This window comes from Sebastes umbrosus, chromosome 20 (assembly GCF_015220745.1).
Source record: "Sebastes umbrosus isolate fSebUmb1 chromosome 20, fSebUmb1.pri, whole genome shotgun sequence".
Classification (NCBI taxonomy): Eukaryota; Metazoa; Chordata; class Actinopteri; order Perciformes; family Sebastidae; genus Sebastes; species Sebastes umbrosus.
In genome coordinates, this window is record NC_051288.1 from 26,041,908 (window position 1) to 26,063,558 (window position 21,651).

At 40.3% G+C, this 21,651-nt stretch overlaps 1 long non-coding RNA gene across 1 annotated transcript; it reads right to left on the reverse strand.

Moving 5' to 3' along the window:
- Positions 1–212: 212 nt before the first annotated feature.
- Positions 213–21,127, reverse strand: LOC119479044. The gene is made up of 4 exons (XR_005204592.1): positions 21,017–21,127; positions 14,813–14,815; positions 4,994–5,003; positions 213–225 (listed from the first exon to the last, which is right to left on the reverse strand). It is a non-coding gene; the product is annotated as an uncharacterized LOC119479044 (long non-coding RNA).
- Between the last annotated feature and the right edge of the window lie 524 nt (positions 21,128–21,651).

The window sequence follows — 21,651 nt, forward strand, 5'->3', positions numbered from 1 at the left end:
TGATGGTCCCATTTAGAGTCAAATAGACCATAAAGCAGGGGATGCTTTAGGGCGGGGCTACTTTGTGATTGACAGGTCGCTACCACGGCGTTGTCCGGTCTGGGAGTCGTCCGTGTTTTCATCTTCAAACTTTAACCCTTTCACAGCGTGTTTTCACTTCATGGAAGTTAATCATAACCTTATTCAGCGTTCGGTTGTACTTATAGCTCCACCCTCATGTCACTTCTGGTTGCAAATAACCAACATGGCGACGGCCAAAATGCCGAACTCGAGGCTTAAGAACAGCAGTCCACAAACCAATGGGTGACGTCACGGTGACTACGTCCACTTCTTATATACAGTCTATGCATTTTTCTGATATTTTATATCAAATGTTTAATCGATTAATTTAGAAAACAATCAGCAGATTAATCTAAACTGAAAATGATCCGCCCCAGATTCAATGATGCTTTTGTTAAAACCTGCAGAGAGAAGTCTTCATTTCTGTTTGCTGTAGAGAACTACAGTTAGCGTTGCACAGTGAAGCCCTTGAGGTCATGTTTTCAGACTGCAGCGTCTGGTTCGTCTCAGCCTCGGTTGTGTTCGCTGACTTCATACCGTACAGATGTTTTTGATTGACAGCTGTGCCTCTGCCTCGGCTGGGCTACATGTCTGTCAGGGCGACGATGAAGGAAACTGGTGTTCCTTCAGCAGTCGAAGTCAAACTTCTTTTTTTTGTGAATTCAAAATGACATGTTTTGACATCCCGTCAAAGCGTTCTCCAAAGCTTACATTATTCATAGAGTGAGGAAGTCTCTCCTGCTGCTCTACCGCTGTCATTTACATCCTAGATTGGAGAGATTGAACGGTTTCTTTATTACAGAGAGGTGACGAGGCTCGCTGTTAGAATTTGAACTCTTTCACAGTGTGTTTTCACTTCATCAAAGTTAATATAAAATTTTGGTTGCCTAAAAATGTCTAATTCAGTGTTCGGTTGTATTTAGCTCCACCCTATCGTGTCACTTCTTTTTGTAAAAAGCCAACATTCAGACGGCCAAAAGGCTGAACTTGAGACGTCAAATCGACAGTCCACAAACCAATGGGTGACGTCACGGTGACTACGTCCACTTCTTATATACCGTCTATGGTCCGATCAAAAGCAAACACAAAAAGTAGTCACCTGTGAGCCATTATGGCTAACTGCATTGGGATTTACATCCTGGAGCTTGAACGTCTTGGAGTATCTTTCTGTTCATCAAGACACTTGTTTCCTGTTTGTCAATGCACAGTGTTTTTAAAAGTGAGTGGAGTAATATGTTTGTGTGGCGAGAACAAGTGGCTGGCTTTATTTTTCTTGTTCCTGTGCTTATAAGATCAGAGGAGGGAGTTGATGCAGGTGTCATTTGTATTCCCCCGTGTTGCAGTAAACAGCAGTTTGTTAGTCAGGCAGCATTTTCTAATAACCGGTCTGACAGACTGAGACAGCAGCTCAAACCAGCTGCTGTTCCACTTTTAATACTCAGCAGGGACACACACACACACACACACACACACACACACACACGCAGTATGGACAAGTAGCAACAACATAATGTAAAAATATTCCATAAGGTAAAAGTCGGGCAAAGCAAAGTTTTCCTTAAAGGGATAGTTCTGGTGTTTCTCAGTGTGGTTGTACGAGCTACTTCTCCGTAGTCAGTGTATTACCTACAGTCGATGGAGTTTGGAGCAAAGCAGTGTACTGATGTGGATGGATTTCAGACTCCTAAAATAATCAGTATCAGTTTAAGTGTACACTATATATAGAATATTTTCATTGCTTTACCTCGCCGTCAGAGAGCCCTGTCTGAAGCTGTTATCTATGCTCTCTGAAAGCCACCAGACTCCATTGAAAAAAACAGTAATTTTACCTGGCAGAACACCGGAGTTGCTGGTCTACCGCTGCATCGATCGGTTAGTTTATTTCTGATATTAGTCACACAATAACACAAACAAACTAACCGATGGAGGCAGCGGTAGATCAGCAACTCCTCTGTTCTGCAAGGTAAAATTACTGTTTTTTTCAGTGGAGTCTGGTGGCTTTGAAGAGAGCATAGATAACGGCTTCTGTTCCCCGTCAGAAATGTCTGTCTGACGCCGAGTCAAACCGGAGAAAATACAAATTAAATTAAAAATAATAATTAAAAAGTACCTCATCCCTTTAGGTACTCGAGCAACTTTCTACAACTGAGCTCAATATTTTAATTAATTTATTTTACAACCTGACTCACATTAAAATGATCATATAATTTAATTAACCACTGAAACATTAAAACATTGATCAGTTACAGAAACATAATCTCTCACTTGTTTGAATTCTTAAACTAAAAATAAATCAATAATAATAAATAAATGTAAAGGTTATCGGTGTAATTATTTTTTTTCTTAATTAAAAGTTAATTCTGTCTGTTGAGTAGAAAACCTCCCTTAGGCTTCCAATCTATATTTGAAGAACAGAAGACTTACGCATTTAAAAAAAATATATATGTTATAGTTTTTGCTGGTTGACTAATTGAAAGCCGTTGCTGTTGTATCCCCGTATAGCAGAGTCAGACATTTAATGTGATACCAAATTATTCTTATTCCTAAAAACATAGAGGCAGACTTCCCATTTATTTTTAAAACATATTCCTGCGTGTACCACGGGGCGCCGAGAACACGCAGGTTTTTATTCCAATTAGATATTTCTCCAGGTGATCCCTCCTCTGTGGGTGAAGATGATATACAGTTCTATATTTATGAAGGTAATAAATTCAAACAGCCACAAAAAAAACACAGTATGCTTATGTGCACTGAAGCTCTTCAGGTAGTTTCAGCACCCTGGACAGCGTCTCCGCTCGCACACATAGAGAGAAGACTAACACCAGATTCAGCACCATGGACAGCGCTCCGGACACCAGGCTTCACTTTTCAAATAAATAAATAAATAAGAAACTGAATAAATAAATAACTGAGTAACTAACTGACTAACTGACTAACTGACTGACTGACTGACTGACTAACTGACTGACTGACTGACTGACTGACTAACTGACTGACTGACTGACTGACTGACTGACTGACTGACTGACTGACTAACTGACTGACTGACTGACTGACTGACTGACTGACTGACTGACTGACTGACTGACTGACTGACTGACTGACTGACTGACTAACTGACTAACTGACTGACTGACTGACTGACTGACTAACTACGAAACTGATTAAATAAATAACTGAGTAACTAACTGAGTAAATAACTGAGTAAATAACTGACTAACTCACTGACTAACTCACTGACTAACTAACTGACTAGCTAACTGACTGACTGACTAACTAACTAACTGAGTAACTACATAAATGAATACGTAAGTAATGAATAAATCGATGTGGGTTTTGAGACCGACTCGAGCTGCAGTGCATGTTATTAACTTTATATGATTAACTACTTCATGTAAATATATAAACACTATACAGTACATACATTTTTTACTTCAGTGAAGCTTAGTAATAATGAAACTAGGGATAATAACACGTTACCATGAATCAGTTTTAACGCCACTAATTTCTTTAATACATTAACGCAATCGATCTTTTGGAGGTTGTAGCGGCTCAGTTTTAAAGCCATAGTGAAGATACTTGTATCATATAAAACTAAAAAATCTAAAATATAATTATTAATAACTTAACGCAAATTTGTTTTAACTCCACTTATTTCTTTAATGCATTAACGCAACTTGCGATTTTTAGATTGTAGCGACTACCCACCGGTGGTCCCGGACGCTACGTGTCTTTCGGAGGTTGTAGTGGGCTCAGTGTTTAAGGTATTAAGAACAAACTGATATCACGTGAAACTATAAAACCTAATGAATCCATTGATACCAACCATGTCATACTAGCTTGTCGTGAAGGAGGATAAATAACGCTCCAAACTTATGCTAAACTGAAAAAACTGTCATGGCCATTTTCAACGGGGTCCCTTGACCTCTGACCTCCAGATATGTGAACGTAAATGGGTTCTATGGGTACCCACGAGTCTCCCCTTTACAGACATGCCCACTTTATGATAATCACATGCAGTTTGGGGCAAGTCATAGTCAAGTCAGCACACTGACTGATGATTTGAGCATCTTGTTTTATGCTAAATGCAGTACCTGTGAGGGTTTCTGAATCAATATCTGTCATTGTTTTGTAACTAACTTTTAAGTAAACTCTTCTATCTATGACAGATGAAGACTGAAAGCTCTGAAAAAGTCAATAAGTGGAGCTTGATTTGAGATTGTTTTGTGGACTATCAGTATGTTTATTCTCTCAACCCTTTTTTATTATGAGGTGTAATGAAGTTTTCAGCCTCTAGGGGCCAATGTTGGGACTTTAGACGACGACTCATCCTGTCCAGTTATTAAGTCGTGCGCTTGTTGTGTCGGTCAGTGCTTGCAGAGAGATGAATTGATCCTTCAGAGATCACTCGACCATGTAAAGTTTATTTTCTACTCCACGGTATCTCCTGTGTTGTGAGGGCCAGATGAGCCCCTCTGTATCGGCTGTGTGTCTGCAGTCACAGCGTGGTGTGTTGAGATGCAGAGGGAGTCCTCAGAGATTTTGGTTTTCTCTCAGCGTCCCACAGCACGAAGCCTCAGGGGAGAGAAGAGAAGAGGAAAGGGACGCTTCATCAATAATTTAACGTGCAATGCTGAAATCTGTCCCCCATGGAGTTTTGAGAGGGGGGGGAAGTAGGTTCCTGCCTGTCCGCGGTTTAGAAGAAGGAGAGTCTGGTCAGACAGAGTGATGGACTGACAGAGAGACAGAGGAGAACGAGCAGAGTCGAGTCGAGGGAGTTCTCCAACTTTCTGCACAACGCTGGATGGTTGCAGCGCTGCAGACAGAGAGAGAGAGGTAAGTTTGAAAGTGTTGGAAGAGGAATAAGGTTCGGAGAGGTCAGGCAGAAAATATAAAAATACACTCAGGGAGGCAGAATATATCAGAATCGCACTGCAGCCACACTATATGGGCACTACACTAATCTGCTGCTATAACAGCTTCCTCTCTTCTGGTGTCAGGCTTTCCACCACATGTTGAACCTGGCTGCAGGGATTTATTCCCATTCAGATAGGTATATTGAAGAGCGTTGGAAACAACAGTCACCCTCCTGTTTTTCTTCTCCAACCGTTAATGACCCAGTTTGCAGAGATACAACCAAACAATGTGTTTCTGTGACTGATAGATAAAGAGACAGGGGAGGAAGACGAGCGTCGTGGGAATATCTTCCAACCGTGTGAGCGGAGCGGAGCGAGGCGGCCGCGGTGCTGCGAATGGAGAGGAAACGGGGGGATGTTTAGAAAGCGAGCTGGAAGGAGGAGGTCATACAGAGAGGTCACCCACTGATGCGTTTGTTTGTTTGGGATAAAGTTTTCGACAGAGCTGTTTGTTCTTACCGGCTCTCCGGGTGTGATTTTTCCTCACTTCCAGCAAGGAGGGTTTTTATTTTGGTTCTGTTTGTTAGTTTGCAGGATATCTCATTTCAATATAATTTGGTAGAAAGATTATGAAACATTTGTTTTGTTTGGCTCCAAAATAACTTGTGAACTTTGAGGTGTAGAAGCAGATTTCTTTCTTTACATAACTGTTGTACAGTAAAGCAGTTGGACTGTTTTTAAAGACTCCTAAACGACATTTTGTTCCAACTCAAACCAACAGTGATGCATCTACTACTCTACAGTATTGTGTCTGTATCAAAGCCTGATATCTCTTCTTCCTCTATCTTTCTGAGATCAGCGCTGCTGGCGCATGTAGATGACGTCATACAAAGAGAGCGTGAACCGGAGTAACGTTTAACATTTCTTTACTATTAAAAGTGCTAAAAAATAAATCCATATAACGTTTGCTGTGCTTGAATACAAGATGCAAAATCTGGTAGGAATATAAATCAATACATCCAGGGTCTGAACTTAGCAGTGAAATCATCAGGACATCCACCACTTTGGCAGGCAGGGAAAACGCTAGTGATGGGAATAGAGAACCGTAGTTGTCCGCTGTCTCGGCATCTCATGTCTCTGTGTCTATCGACTCCTCTTATTGATGCTTTCCAACAGCTACGCTGCACATTAACGCATATGCATGCTGTATCATGTTTCAGTTTGTTTTGGACCGGAGACACGGCAGAGAGAAAAAAAAGCGCTCAACAGCGTGGCGCTACTAAACCTAAACCTAAACCCTATTTTTCCCTGATAACGCGACACTGTGAACAACAAACCTGTGTTTAAATCAGCAGGAGGAGAGTTAGTAACGTTAGCTGTTAGCAGCACAGTCCTGACTGGCTAAATAACGAAGCTACTAACATTAACGGAGGTGCCATTGAGTTATTATTAACTTCATAACAACTTACCAAGATTTTTTTTTAAATCAAAGCAAATATTTAAATAATCATAATCATTTGAATTGTGTGTTTTTATGCAAATAACCACTATAGATGACAATAACAAAGTACAGTAGTGAGTACAGTACCCTCCCACCCCCCCCAAAATAGGGCTCCCCTAGTAGTTGCGTAATTCGAACACTGTAATTTACGATGTTATTCATGTAAAAAATATATCAATCATTGAATGATATCAGATCTAAAATGTTATTCCTTCATTAAGCTCAGAGATTTCAAAAGTAGCAGATTGCATTTCTGAGTGGAAAACTTGTCTGCCACAGTGGCAGGAAGTGAAAAAAGTTAATTTCAGACCCTGGATGCATCATTAATCATTAGTGCGGAGGCAATAGAAATGCTCCCAATCTCACATTTAACACCTTTAAATCTGTGCAATGTATCTACTATATATCATTCATAAAGATGTGCACATGCATGTATGAACATACCCAGAAGTACTTAGGTGTTGTTTCACTGTATCCAAGCCGCCGTCAGCTATAATGATCCTGAAGTGGAGACGATGGATACAACACACACACACACACACACACACACAGTCCTCCCGTGGATCGGTGTAAAGCATAAATTAGTCATTGAAAGCCAGACTTGCTTTAGGCTTGGCCTGCCGGCGTGAGATGAATATTTTAATGGCGAGCAGATCTCTGTCTGTCTTCATCTCTCTTTCTTTCTGCCACACTCTCCTCTCTTCATGTCATTCAATACATACATTTATTTTTCAGCTGCTCTGCCAGTCCGTCGCTCAGGTATTCACAACACACACACACACACACACACACACACACACACACACACACACCCTCTCCATATCATCTGCCAACTGCACATTGTAAAATTGGCTGTACTCTTTTTCTTTGTCAGATTGTATCAAGCTGAGACAAGCTCAAGCATCATGTTGACTTTCTCTCAGCGTGTGGTGTCGCTGTGATACCACCTGATTCTGCTGCACTCCACACACTGTGGGTGTAGCAGGTGGTTGCATGATGAGGTTTAGGGGTTAAAGTTGGGGTTAGAGGTGAGGGAGTGTATTATGTCACTATGAGTAGTAGTGTTTGTGTGAGATGGAGAAGAAAAGAGCAGATGCTGTGTTTTAGTATTCTGCTTCAGTCTGATCCGTTCTGTACTATTGATGAGCCGGCGGTGTTCTGCCCGGCCAATCGGAGACGCTCGCTGACTGCTGAACAACATCTCACTTCTTACATCTGTTCCTCTTTGTCACATCTGACTTTACCTGACAAAACATCACATCCAGTTCAGACTCTAAAGGAAACAACTCTGCAGTATAACGAACACTCAGAGGATTATCTGCTCATCTCCACGGAGCGTTGCAGCTCATTGTTTTGATTTACGGCTCACCACCTTTTGGTTCAGTCTCACCGTGTCTCATCAGCGTTGTGTTTTTCAGAGAATAAACTCTGGAGTTGCAGCAACAGGAGTTGGGAACTGTCGTCCAGTTCACGAGACCACATCCCTTCAGCTGGACATGAGACTGAACATTAAGCAGTTTAACCAGAGCTGACTGAATCAAAACTACCACACACTGGAGCTTTCATTCATTTTAGAGCTGCAACAAAAATTAAACAGGAACTCTTTTGATAAGCGATTAATTGTAATTTTTAAAGGAAATACCTAATGTTCTCTGGTTCCAGCATCTTATTGTGAGGATTTGCTACTTGTCTTCATTATGTGTAACTGAAAATAGGTGTTTTTGAGTGTTGTTCTGATTAAATTAAAAAATGGGTGATTCTAAAAAAACAAATAAGCTCTGTACACTGAAGTGGGATTTATGCTTGCTGCATCCACACGGTCATGTTTGTTGGCATGGCCAAAGTGACGTCACACCATCACACCTCTTGCTAACTGGACACGATGCGAACGAGCGAACATCAGATTGTTTCAGTTGTTTCCAATAGAGATGTCTTAACCTGCTCCGTACGCCAGCGAACTTTCCTGCAACAAACATGCCGCTTGTTTGAAAAACCGATCGCCCTGTCTCCTATTTATGTGCACCTCCAGCCTATTTTCACTGGTCTAAATCAATATCACACTTTTTACGCGAGAAATAGGCATTACAATAACAGAATATTGATTCATATTTGATCAGCGCTGCCAGTTCTGATTGGTTGTTTTCCTCCGGTCTGTGAAATCCTGCAGATGCCGTTAGGATTACCGGAGGACACCAGAGGATGCTCTACTGTCAGGATATAGTGACTGTTTTATAAAAAATGTTTTCATCATATTTGCTCCATTTCTCTCCACTGCTGCTTTCAGATTTGCTGAGAATAATTTAGTAATTTTCTTTCAGCTTTTTCTAATTCAACAACCCGTCGTTCATAAAAGAAAACTAATCACTTGTCCATTTATCTGTATTTACAGTTGTTCCTTTGTCTGCAGTACACACACAGCAAGAGTGTTCTTCCAATAGACTTAATTGTGATTGAAATTGTCAAAACAAATTATTTATCTCACCAAGAGAAAGCGGCTGCAGCAGCTGCTTTCTCAAAAAGTTTATGTCCAACATCGGCACACAGACGCTTGTATGAGACATCCGACGCTGCTCGGTGTGTGTATGTGCTCACGTACTGTATAAATAAGGTGTAAAGAGCATGAGGGACACTGTACTGGAGATGTGAACAAAGTACTGACAAGTAGCGTGCTTTTGTTTGTTTGTGCCGATACAAAACAGAAAACGGCATGAAAAGATTTTGGACTTTTATCAGTTGGGCAGTTTTTGTGGTCTCTCTGTGTTCGTCGTCATCAAGAGAGTATCTGAAAATGGATTCATCAGCTTTCATCAAGCGTCTTCAAACTGCATATTGTGGAGAATTCTCCTTAAATGGCTGTTTATGCGAGTTATTTTGCAATTTCTTGTTTTCACAGATAATGCATTTTCTATTTTTTTTGCAATTTCACTTGAAACAAATCAAAAACAAGTAGTACCTCGTAACTTGCACAGAGTTATTCTGAAACTACTTTTGACTTTGACTTGTTTGGATTTGTTCACCAGTATTGCTTTAACGTTTAACACGGGAACACTAATGACAAAGTTCTTACAGACTGCTCCTTTGGATCTTAAACTCTATACTGTATGTGGCACCGGTGCTGTTTACCTGTGTGGATTCACCTGAAGAAGGTCTGAGGACTGAAATAGTAATATCATGTAAATAATCCAGCCACGATATATCGTGTTTAACAACAACAATAGCATTTAGCTCTTGGTTTAGCTATTTCTCTTTTGTGTTCTCTCGCACGCAGTAAATAAAAACTTGTTTGCAGACATGACGTCATACACGCCACAAACAGACTATAACGTAAACACACAACAAGCAAGCACACGTCTTGTCTTCGTGATTCTGTCAAAATGACGATGAATGAAAAGGAGATACTTTATTGCCCTGCTAAAAACGTAAACTCTGCAGCGTGGGAATTCTTCGGGTTGGCCAAGAAAAAGTCCTTCTTGATGCTGCTCCAGTGTGCAGCGAATGTGGAGCTACAGTATTAGCCAGAGTTATAAGTTGAGTTATATGAGTTATTCAGTTAAGACACACTCACTGCCAATACGCCGTTATGTGTTGTTTTGGAAAGAAAACAAACAAACGTTGGAAGTTAAATATGTATTTTAAGTGATTGCGACATTTTTTTAATGATATCACGATAACATCATTATCGTGATATTTTTTGCCATGATAATCGTATTGAAAAAAATTGATAGACAACCCTATTTCGGACTATTTTTCCTTGAAGATATTTTTGTTTCTGCACACATAGAAAGTGAAGTAAGTAGTCGTGCGAAGAAAGGAACAAAAAGTCACTGTGTAACGTGGGCATGTTTGTCAGATTGTCTGTTTTGGAAAGTGTTGTATGCAGCCCTCCAGTGCTGACGTGGGAGACCCCCTCCCAGACGCCGTTCAATCTAAAAAGCACTTTATTTAATATCATATTGAACCCATTACACCTTGTTTTAATAAAGGACACATTACACTAGCATTATGATCATTCTGCTGACTGCTGCTCCTTCACATAGAAAAACATGAAGTCAGGTTGGAGCACCAGCACTGCAGGTTGGAGCCTGAATATTTTATTACAATATCAAACATTATACTGCATTAAGTTGAGAGCTCGTGTTTGTTTCATTACTCTGTGAGAGTTTTATTAATTTATGTGCGGAGAGTCCAGTGTGGTTCCTGCGTTTTGCTGAGTGTTTTTTAACGAGCTCTGGGTTTTAACGCAGGCAGGATTTTCTTTATTAAAACTGAATGTTAAAGATGTTTTTGTTCCTTTTTTAGCTTAAACTGCAAAATACACTGGCTATTACAAATAAACACATTAACATCTACTGGTATCAAACATTGTTGGTAGCTTATTACATTTTCACATTATCTGTAATTTATGAAACATTTTGTAAGCCTTTGTTTGCACACTGGAAGAAATATCCAACAATACAGAAATGCACACACTGCAAACACCTCCATGCATTTCTTTCTTTAAGGAATACACCAACATTTGGGGGAATATTTTTTAATCGTTTGTATTAAAACAAGACACAAGGCTGATGCTGCACAGTCAAGAAAAGAAAGTTCAGGTCAGTTGTTTTGTGTTGAAAGCAGGTTTTCATTACAGTGACTTGGCTTTGCACAAATATTTATTTTAGCTTAGCTTTGCACAAAGCCTATAGGCAGGGGGGAACTCTGCTGGCTTAGATACATCAAAGGTGCCTCTCACAACTCTGAAGTGAACTTACTTACACTTTCTGTTTGTGCATTTAGCATGTGGGAAATGGAAAATGAGATATTGTCACTCAACAAGCAGTTAGCTCATGTGTTGAAGCCATTTTCTGACAATGGCCCCTCAGAAGCCTCGGATGTGTTACTGGCGAGTTTGCGAGCTAAAACGATATATCAAGATTAGAATAACGCGTTAACCCAAATTCGTTTTAACTCCTCAAATGTCTTTATCACATTAATGCAACTTGCAATTTTTAAGCTCAAGTGAAGATACTGGTGTCATATGAAACTATAAAACCTGAAGAATCCATCGGTACCAACCAGGTCATACTAGCTTGTCATGAAGGACGTTAACACACCCACCCTCCCCTGGACCTCTGTCAATGAGCTTGTAGATAATTTCAATTCTAAAATGACAAATGTTATTGATACCATTGCACCCACCACGGTGAAGATTGTCTCTGGTAAGAAAAAATCTCCATGGAGAAATACCATGTTGGTAAGAAATGAAAAAAGAGAGTGTCGAAAAGCTGAACGCCAGTGGCGGAAAACAAATCTACAAGTTCATTATGACATCTATAAAGAGAGACTTTGCATTTATAATTCAGAACTGAAAAATGCAAGGCGGTCCTTCTTCTCTGACATCATCACCAAAAACAATAACAATGCACGTGCCCTGTTTGCTACTGTCGACAGGCTAACAAACCCTCCTGTGTCAGTAGCCTCTGAACTTTTATCCTCCAGGGCCTGCAATGAATTTGCTTCCTTTTTTACAGAAAAAATTCACAAAATCAGACAAGCAGTCACTTCCTCCATAGCAGGTACAGGATGTTTGTTTCCCCTGCGTCCACTTAAACCTGGCGCAAATACCATGACACAGTTTTATCCAATAAATCAGACATACCTGGAGGAAATCATACAACATCTAAAATCCTCCTCATGCTGCCTTGACATTCTGCCAACAGGCCTTTTCAAAAAAGTATCAGATTGTATGGTCTCAGAGCTTTTACAGATTGTTAATGCATCTCTTGTTTCAGGAGTGTTCCCACAGGCCCTGAAAACTGCTGTCATCAAACCACTCCTCAAAAAGAACAATCTGGACTCATCAATAGTAAATAATTACAGACCGATATCAAATCTTCCATTCTTGTCTAAAATAATTGAAAAAACAGTTTTTCAAAAATTAAATAGCTTTCTGGCACTAAACAACTCTTTTGATGTCTTCCAGTCAGGTTTTCGACGAAACCACAGCACTGAGACTGCTCTTGTTAAGGTCTTCAATGACATCCGATTGAACACAGACAGTGGTAGAACTACGGTTTTAGTTTTACTGGATCTCAGTGCTGCATTCGACACGGTTGACCATAATATATTACTAGACCGACTGGAAAACTGGGTGGGTATTTCTGGCATAGCACTCAGCTGGTTTAAATCCTACCTAAAAGACAGGGACTTCTTTGTGTCTATAGGTAATTGCAAATCTGAGCTGAACAAAATCACATGCGGAGTTCCCCAAGGCTCCATCTTGGGGCCTCTTTTGTTTAACATCTACATGCTCCCACTGGGTCAGATTTTTGAGAACAGCAAAATAAATTACCATAACTATGCAGACGACACACAAATTTACATAACTCTATCACCAGGAGACTACAGTCCAATACAAGCACTGAGTGAGTGCATTGAACAAGTCAATAATTGGATGTGCCAGAATTTTCTTCAGCTGAACAAAGACAAAACTGAGGTTGTAGTTTTTGGAGCCAAAAAAGAAAGATTAAAGGTTAGTGCTCACCTACAATCTGTGATGTTAAAAAGCTCAGACCAAGCCAGAAACCTTGGTGTAGTCATGGACTCAGACCTGAGCTTTAACAGCCATATTAAGACAATTACAAAGACAGCCTTCTATCACCTGAAGAATATAAGAAGAATTAGAGGACTGATGTCTCAGCAGGATTTGGAAAAACTAGTACATGCATTTATCTTCAGCCGACTTGACTACTGTAACGGCGTCTTTACCGGTCTTCCTAAAAAATCGATCAGACAGCTGCAGCTGATTCAGAACGCTGCTGCTAGAGTCCTCACTAAGACCAAGAAAGTGGATCACATCAGTCCAGTTCTGAAGTCTCTACACTGGCTGCCTGTCTCTCAGAGAATTGATTTCAAAATACTGCTGCTGGTTTACAAAGCACTAAATGGTTTAGGGCCAAAATACATTTCTGATCTTCTGCTGTGTTATGAACCATCCAGACCTCTCAGGTCATCTGGATCAGGTCTGCTTAGTGTCCCCAGAGTCAGAACTAAACATGCAGAAGCAGCATTCAGTTTTTATGCACCAAATATCTGGAACAAGCTCCCAGAAACCTGCAGGACCGCTCCAACTCTCACTTCTTTTAAAACAAAGCTTAAAACTTTCCTGTTTGCGGGTGCCTTTCATTCTGACACTGCACTATAACTTTTACTCTTTTGAGTTTTATGCAATTTTAGCTTCTATCCTAGCTTTTATTTTTAGCTTGTTTTTATTTTCTAATCTTTAATGTTTTAATGTTTTTATGTTTTTATAACTGTTTTAATTATTTCTTAATGTTCTTTTGCATTTTGTCGCAATGTTCTTGAATGTTTCTGTAAAGCACTTTGAATTGCCCTGTTGTTGAAATGTGCTATACAAATAAAGCTGCCTTGCCTTGCCTAAATAACGCTCCAAATTTGCGCTAAATTTTGGCAAAGAAAAACTGTCCTGGCCATTTTCAAAGACAGTTGGTGCCGAGGTAAGCTCAGGGTTTTCTGTCCGGTGGTTCCATTATTATCTAATCGTGATGCGTGCAAGTGCAAGTTTGTGCGTGCATGTTTTCCCGTGTAATTCAGTTGTGAGTGCATCAGGGGTTTTGCTCGTATCTTGCAGTGTGTGTGTGTGTTTTAGCCCTGCAGCTATACTCACCTGTCAGTCGGTACAGTGCAGCTCCAGCCAGCTCACGCTGCTCGCTCTGATCCTCCTCGATGCCGCCGTCGTCGACTTCGAGCTCAGTCGACTCACATTTATTCATTTTTCCTCAACCAACAGCTTCCTCACTCTAAGTACTTTCACCAAAATCAAAACACATCAATGCATTTTTTTGTTTTATGTATAAACTCTTATTATCACCATGTTGTGTATTCTTTGACAACCTTTGATGAAAGTGTGTTGTTTTCCCCGTGGCGAGCAACTCTACAGAACGTTTCACAGTTTTTCTGATCAGTGTTGGTTTTTCAGCCCCGTCTCCTACAAAATCACATCCCCATACAACCAAACTGCATTCTCCATTACGTTATGGGGGAAAGGTATTTTCCCCTGGATCTCTCCTCTCCTTCTGTCTGCATGTCCAAGTGTTCGTTGTGGTTAGTTTCAGTCAAAAACATCGAGGTTTGGCTTAAACTGATGGACTTAAATTAAAATAAGTGAACGTTGACTTTTAGTTTCACACGAGACATGGACATCAGAACGTCCTGTTTTTGTTTGACTCATCCACCCACCCTGACCTCCTCCCTACGTTGACTTCCACTGACTGTCATTAGAAACATATTTGTGATACGTCAGAAAACAAATGTAATCCACGACAAAATAATTCACAACGCAGTTTTGTTGTATGGGAAGGTAAGTTTCAGGAGAGAGGGCTGTGGTTTTTACAACCTGTAAGGCAACTGTACGGATTTGTTCAGTATCACCGCTTGTTTACTGCTGAGAAACTAACGATATATGGAGGACGGAACCTGCCAAAATAAAATAAATTAATAAATAAATGACTCGATAAATAAATAAATAAATATGTAATTAAATGTAGCAAAAATAATGTAGCCATTAATTAGTTGATCAAATGTGACATTAACTGATATTTCTGATTTTCTTCTTCATTTATAAATCTTTGTATTAATTACCTTATTTATTTAACCTTTTATTTATTTATGTATTTAATTTATATTTATATTTGTATTTATTTTAAATGTATTTATTTATTTTTGCCTTTATTTTATATTTATGTACTTAATTAGCATTTATTATTTATTTATTTTAGTATTTACTTTTTCTTTATTTTTAAATGTATTTATTTATGCATTTATTTATGCATTTACTTATTTATGCATGGTTTTCCCTTCGTATTTCACCTCTTATTTATTTCCCAAAATCGTTTTATGCATTTCTGCCTTGTTATGCAAATGAGGGGGCTGTTACTCAGTTAGGGAATTAATACAGAAATAAATAAATAAATAAATAAATAAATAAATAAATAAATAAATGCCTTAATAAATAAATAGGCAAATTCAATATAAATATGTCTACATTAATTTTTTTATATTTTTGCTACATTTAATGACATATTTATTAATTTATTGACAGACAGACTATGACTACTATGAGTGACTATAACTGGTGAACATATTGGAGCATTTAGCAGCTAAGGAGCCCCAAAAGGTCAATTAATGCAAGTTTAAAAAAAATCTTATTTAGTATTTAGAAGACACAAGTTAATATTTTGAAGGTCCGAATTGAGGAGGAATTGTTCAGGGAATGAAATCAGCATATTGAGTTCACTACTTAGTAATCTGAGGGAGTGATTTGTTAGAAATGTGGCTGTATATCAAAGTGGAGTTTTCTTCTGATGGTGGAGCTGCTGTAGACAAAAGGTCACGCAAAGTAAACAGAATTTAAACACTACACTTTATCCTCGCTGGAGCGTAAATATCCAAAACAATATTCATGAAAGTTTGAAACTTTTGACAGACGGTAACTACTGAACAGTTTTTTTACTGTGCTCAAGAGAGGCGTGCCTTACTGTTGAGAAACTAGTTTATGAATTAATATAATGATATCTCTCCGTGAAGGCTACAAGAAACAAAATGATCCAGAACGTCAAAGCGTCATGTTGGGTGGAGGATTAGTGAACCACAGAGGAAGTAAACACACACAGAGAGCCGAGGCTATAGGAGTGTAATAATCAATAATTCATTTTCAGGATTTGTTCGGCTCTGCAGAGCAGACTGTATCTTGTTTGACTGGCAGCAACCCGTGTGTGTGTTTAATCTGTTTACATGGATGTCACGGCCTGAGACGACGTCCCCAGTGGACACATAGTTAGTAGGAAAACGTCTGAGGGGGTTTAACGTACGTTTGTGATCTTTGTTTTATCGTCCTCTGAAGTCCATTTACAATATTTGGAACGAGCCTTCACTCTGTGCTGATAAAGCAAACACAGCTTACTGTACTTCCATCGGCATCAGTAAATAAGCAATATAAAAATACTCCATGTTTTGCATTTGATATTTACTTCTGTAAAAGTACAGACAAATTCTTTGTAACTTTCCGAAAACCAACAAATCCAACAAGAACAGCCACTTCATGCAGCGGTTGAACAGGTGTGAGGAAGTGTGAAATGAAGCATGAATTGAACTCCCAATCTCTCTATTTTATACACAAAGAGTCCGTCACCGTGAATGCCTTCCAGGTCTGAAAGTTACTGTCTAGTTACGATCCATCACTGAATTCAATTTGTGGTTCTTCTCCTTTTTTTCCAGTAGAAGCTGCAGGTCAAAGGTCATCCTCTAAGAGGCTCACTCATGCTTGTTTGAGTCCGAGCAGCAACAAACCGAGAACTCTGTTTATCTGTCTGTCAGTTTGTCTTTCTGGTTACAGTAGTGATCTAGCCCAACTCGTTGAATAAGCCACACCGGGTTTCCTCCACCTTAGTTTAGTGTGTTTATTTTCACAACGGCATTTGTGTGTGTGCGGTGAACGGGTGAAATCAACGTAGTTGATTACAGGAAATCCCACCGACAGAACACTGACTCTCTCTCTTACTCGGTCTCTTCTTCACCGTCTCCTCCTGCTGGAGATAAATTAACGGAAAGCAGCCGATACCGGAGGTTTGCCGGCCTCTAACAGGTCCGAACGACGGGGAGCACACAAAGAAAATCAGAGAAAAGTCCCGTTAGAGACATAAACAGATCTCAGAGCAGCCCGGTGCGGTGTCGGTGTTGGTGCTGGAGCTGAGGAGAGAGTGGCCGATGCTGGTGGACGATGAATCTCCAAAACGTCCCCGAAACTGAATTTCAAACGGCGTAACCTCGGCAACACGTCTATCCGTCCTCCGGCGCGCTGTGGCCGGCGTGCGGCGGTGTGGCTCCTCGGTGCAGCAGCAGCCAGACGGCCGCCTCGCCAGGAGGAGACGGTGAAGAAGAGTGGGAGCGAAAGTGAGCGAGAGAGTCGTTGTGTTGAGATAATTCTTGTGTCATTTGTGGTCTGATAAACAGTCAATTCATCTAAACTGGGTTGAAAAACGATGCAATCTGTTTACCATGGTGATGAATAACGTCTGACTATTAACCACACCCGTCTTCTCTGTTTGAGAAAGAACGTTAACCAGAAAGTAAAACTGTCTGGAAGGGGGCTTTAAGTCTTCCTCTAGTCTTAACTACCTCTCACCTCATCTGAACTTCTTAAGACTAATTTCCATCCAGTCAGCATGCGTGTGCGTCTCCCAGCTTTTGTTGAAGTCCTGGATGTCCTTTCCGTCCCCACCTGTGCCCGAGGCTCACCGTGGTCCAGGTTCCCCGCTAACTTCTCCTAATGAATAGTGAATGCTGTTGTCAGGCCTGATCAGACAGAGCAGCAGGGAGACGGGCTGAGGGAGGGATGGAGGGAGGGAGGGAGGGAGGAGAAGGTGGTGGTGGTGGTGGGGGGGAGTTGGTATCGGATGGTCGGGGCGAGGGAAAAGTACTTTGGTTCTCATCGATCCACTTCTTCAACTCTGTGTTCCAGAGTCTGTACAGGAAAGACGAACACACGCTGACACAGTCAGGTGAATCACCGCTCAGGTATTAGAACGGTGATTCTCAACGACCGCCGAGAGCCGGTCATCCGTCCACAGTCAGCGTTTTCCTCTGATAGGATTGAGCTTTTAGGGTTTTTTTATAACTCAACGTCAGCAGCAGAAAGTCATAGTTTTATCTACATGAGAGCTCCTTTAGCTGGTGATCGCACTGAAAGTGATATAACGCGGTGTTTTGTTGCCTCTGCAGCTCAGATACTGATCACACTGGATCTGCAATGAGAGGCCTCTTGCTGTTGCTAGGCAACACATACTCCATTGCCTGTTATTCACTTGTGTACCAGCGAGCTACTCACAATAACTACCAACAGCACCTGAAACTACAAGCTCAACCTACCGCTTTTTATCACCCTTTGACTTGTATTAGATCAACGTATTCTCATACAACGGTTCGTATCTTCTTTTTCATTCGTTTTCCTGTGAATGTCCAGCAACACGTGTCAATTTCCCTTCCAGTCTTTTCAAAATAAAACTGCTCAATTAGGTTTAGGAATACATCGACATGTTTAGAATTAAATTTAACATAACATGAAAAATCTTTTAGGGTGTGCCAGCCTTTAAGAAAGGAAAGATTTAGATTTCTCGACATACCAAAGCTCATCTCATCTTCAACCTTTTATCCTTCAAATTCTCGTCACGTTTTTAATGTTTGATAAAAGTGTTTAGTTAAGTAAGAAATAACAACTCCAGTATATATCGTCAAGCATACAAACCTCACTTCCTTTGGCAACTTGGACCAGACAAAGTTCCTGTACTACATGTTCCCACATAACCTTTCTAAACTGTGAAGATGCTGCTGCTGCACACCTCAATCCACAATCATACAACACCACACACTCAACGCACGCATCAGTGCTCCTGCAGCAGCAGCAGCAGCAGCAGCAGCAGTGTGTGGTGATGTTACAAGTGCACGCTGAAACATTTCTGGAAAGATTAGAAGAATTATTCTGCAAACAAACACTGGCTGCAGTGCCTCAGAGATTAACACACACACACACACACACACACACACACACACACACACACAAACACAAACCTGAAAGTGTGAATCGTCTAAGAAATTACAACAGCTCAGTGCGCCGGGCAGTCAGGCAGGCAGGTATTGATAACACTGCAGCTACTCTCCTCTCCTCTTCTACCTCTTTTGTTTCTCTCTTTTCTCAGACTGGTCACATGCAATGAGCGCTGTGTCTTAAAACGCTGATATCACAGAGCTCAAGGGGGTGTTGAGAGGGAGAAAACTCAGTCTCCCCTGCAGGGAAGAGTTATGTGTAGGAGACACGACTAGACCGTTTAAACTGGAAGTCTTTGGTATTGTGTAGCAGCTGACGTGTAGACAGTTTGAGGTGGGTGGACACTTCACGTTCAACGCTGACTTCAGTTTTTCTACAGCAAGGTGGGGAAAAGTTTCTCTTAACTTATATTACAACTTGCATCGTCACAAGCTGATACATCAGGCTGTTCTCATACACTGAAAAGTAAATGCACTGTAATTCGTAAATATTACAACATTAATTCGTATAATCCACGTAAGTGTGAACGAGGAAGTATGAAGAGCGGCGGACGCCGAATAGGGAGGAGGTCGGGGTGGATCAAAAAACACCAGACTCTCTCCCAGGAGACTGCTGTTCATGTCCCGTGTGAAACCAGAAGTCAACATTGATTTATTTGTCATGTAACTTCCGTACTTAAGTAACGCCACTTCCGGTGGTACGGAAGTTTATTTTGAAAAGACTGGAGTGGAAATGGATGCTGGACATTTGTAAGAAAATGCACGAATAACATTTCGTAAGATATCATACAAACCGTCGTGAGGATACGTTGGAGATATCCACGAATTGATGTCCTTGATAAATTAGTTTCAACTAAAGAGTAAATGAAGAACAACTATAATCAATAATAGAAATAATTCATTAGAGATTAAGTCCATAAATAAATCATCAGTCATCATCTCGGATTGATTTAATATAACCATTTTATCTTTTTTCTTTTCATGCAAACTGAATTTTTTTAATTTATATAACTTCTCTCCAATTATAATATATTTCGTGGCCATTTCTTCTTAATATTCCCAACTAATACCTCTTTTATCCATTATTTCTGCAGCTATTATCCCCAAAAGGGTTAATACAGAACATGAATTGAATGATTTATACAAAAAGAAGCCTATATTCCCGTAATAATTTTAGCCATGGGCATGACCAAAGGATATGTCAAAGAGTGGCATGAGTTCCTTTCTGTTTCTAACTCTCTTACTCCCTCTAGCTCCTCTCTCATCTCTACTCCTCCCTCCTCTCTCTCTCTCTCTCAGCCTCATTCCCATTCGACTCACATGGCTCTGTTTAGTCGCCTCTTCTCTTTCTATATTCTACCCATTTTCTGCCTCAGTGGCTCCTCACAAACATGGACAGTATTGGCGCGTACAGAGGACTGCATTGTAACAACAGCCCTCCTCGTGGACACACAGCATTAGTCACAGAGGCCTGAATACATAGTTTGTTAAGACAGGGCCTGTGTCTGTGCAATAGGAAGGAAAACAGCAACTGATTAAGTTCCAAATAAACTCTCGGAAAAGTTCTGCTGCATTTATGCTGGACAGGAAAGACAAGATTCACACTTTTCATGATAGTATTCAGGTCAAAGTCGATGTTTTAAATTCTAAACTTTGTGTTTAATGTCCTGAAAAACTCAGTAGGTGCCCGTTAACCCCTTAAAATCAGGGTTGACGATGTTCTCCGGTCTCCACTATTTGTTCTATTGGTTGAAATGGTCTTTAAGTTTGAAATGATATATCTGTATGAGGATGGATGGATCAAACTAGAGACCTAGAGCATTCAGAGGATGGATGGATCAGACTAGAGACCTAGAGCATTCAGAGGATGGATGGATCAGACTAGAGACCTAGAGCATTCAGAGGATGGATGGATCAAACTAGAGACCTAGAGCATTCAGAGGATGGATGGATCAGACTAGAGACCTAGAGCATTCAGAGGATGGATGGATCAGACTAGAGACCTAGAGCATTCAGAGGATGGATGGCTTTCCTATTTAGATTGACAATTAGGGGGTTTCTAAGCAGTTTACACAACACAAGTGCTCGCCATCCAATCACCGAAAAAAAAAAAATTCTTGCAGAAATCTCTAAAATGTCAAAAGTTTTTGATCCCAAATCACAGCATGGCTTTTTCTCTGGTGTTCCTCAAGGTCTTGATGTGTTAATGCGGTATTCTGGAGAGATTATTGATAATTTTTATCAATTCTCCAGATGTAAAAACAATGGTTAAATTTAGCCCCAAATCTGTGTAACAAATGGTATCAACAGTCATGTGTGGAGAGCCAAACATCTATCTTCTTAAACTCTCACTTTAATGTCGTCCTCTGCCCACTGAGCTGCAGTATTTAGGATTCTAGGAAAGAGACCTGGTGGATAGAGAACAGATCAAACAAGCTAAGTGCTGATAGTTTTTACATTTTTATTTATTTTAAAAAAAAAACAGAGCCTGTTTCCTGCACGACTTTCTGCACTGATCTGTCCGTCTAGTAGAAATGACAGCACGAGGTCAAGAACATGTCTGTGTGTGACCATTACCATGTAGCTCTTCTCAATTGTGCAGGGATACCATGCAAAGTATAACACAAGTTA